This window comes from Etheostoma cragini, chromosome 21, assembly GCF_013103735.1.
Source record: "Etheostoma cragini isolate CJK2018 chromosome 21, CSU_Ecrag_1.0, whole genome shotgun sequence".
NCBI classification, from domain to species: Eukaryota; Metazoa; Chordata; class Actinopteri; order Perciformes; family Percidae; genus Etheostoma; species Etheostoma cragini.
In genome coordinates, this window is record NC_048427.1 from 10,256,541 (window position 1) to 10,257,790 (window position 1,250).

General features: G+C 37.8%; 1 protein-coding gene across 1 annotated transcript in view; it reads right to left on the reverse strand.

Moving 5' to 3' along the window:
* The window catches only part of LOC117937284 (alpha-tectorin-like), a 37,574-nt gene that overhangs the window by 20,295 nt on the left and 16,029 nt on the right, over positions 1 to 1,250 (reverse strand). The gene's annotated exons all lie outside the window — the stretch shown is intronic.

Below are 1,250 nucleotides of genomic sequence, written 5' to 3' on the forward strand. Positions count from 1 at the left end.
CCCCCCCCCCCCATCTAAGGGTGGTCCCCTGCCCCCTAGAAATATCACACTACACATTAACACTTTTTCTTTAAAGCGCTACCCTTCGAGTCTGTCTTTCTCTGTCTTTCTGTGTCTTTCACTGTATAAAACCCTAACCCTAACCCTAAGCCACTTGAGACTACCTTCACACTAATTAGTCAATTTTAGTGCTACCTTTCGTGATCACCCTCAGTGTCACTACCCTTCACGACTCTATTTTTAGAGACATTACCTTTTGCCTCCTTGGACTCTTCTTCACACTAATTAAGCCAATCTAGTGCTGCCTTTCGTGTCTATTTTCGACACTACACCTTTACACTTTTTTGTTAAAGTGTTACCCTTCGAGTCTTTCTTTCTCTGTATAACATGACCTTTATACTTATTCCTTGTCCTCAAAAAAATTCATAAAACAGATAAAACACAAGTATCATAAGCATTAAAAACTGATAAAACACATGAATAGACAGTTAAAAATAAAAACATTAAAATACATAAAACACAAGAATAAAAGTTACAGCGCAGCATAAGAAATTGAAAACCAAGATTTTATGGCTTTGTTGGTTGTTTTTAACATTATTGTTTGAAGCTGAGACTTTGAATCGTTCCTCTTTTGATCCAAAAACAACCACCTCAGTTTATCCTTCATTTAATTTCAGAAAGTTCTGGCACATCCAGCCGTTAATTTGTTCAATGCACTTAGTCAGTTTTTGTTTTGGACTATAGTCCCCTGGCAATAGGGTTATGTAAATTTGTGTGTCGTCCGCATAACTATGGTAACTTATTTTGTTGATTTCCATAATCTGAGCCAATGGAAGCATGTAGATGTTAAACAGAAGAGGCCCCAGAATGGAGCCTTGCGGAAGTCTGCACGTCATATTTGTAAGTTCAGATATATAATTACCTATTGACACAAAGTAATCCCTATTCTGTAGGTAGGATTCAAACCAGTTAAGTACTGAGCCAGAAAATCAAATCCAGTTTCCCAATCGGTCTAGTAATATGTCATGGTCGACCGTGTCAAATGCAGCACTGAGATCAAGTAACACTGAGACTGAGATTTTGCCACTGTCTGTGTTAAGGTGGATGTCGTTAAAGACTTTGTCAAGAGCTGTCTCAGTGCTGTGGTGTGGTTGGAAACCCCGACTGAAAGGTATCAAAATAGTGATAAGAAAGTGTTGAGTTGCTAAAAAACTGCTTTTTCAATGATTTTACTTAAAAACGGAGGGTTT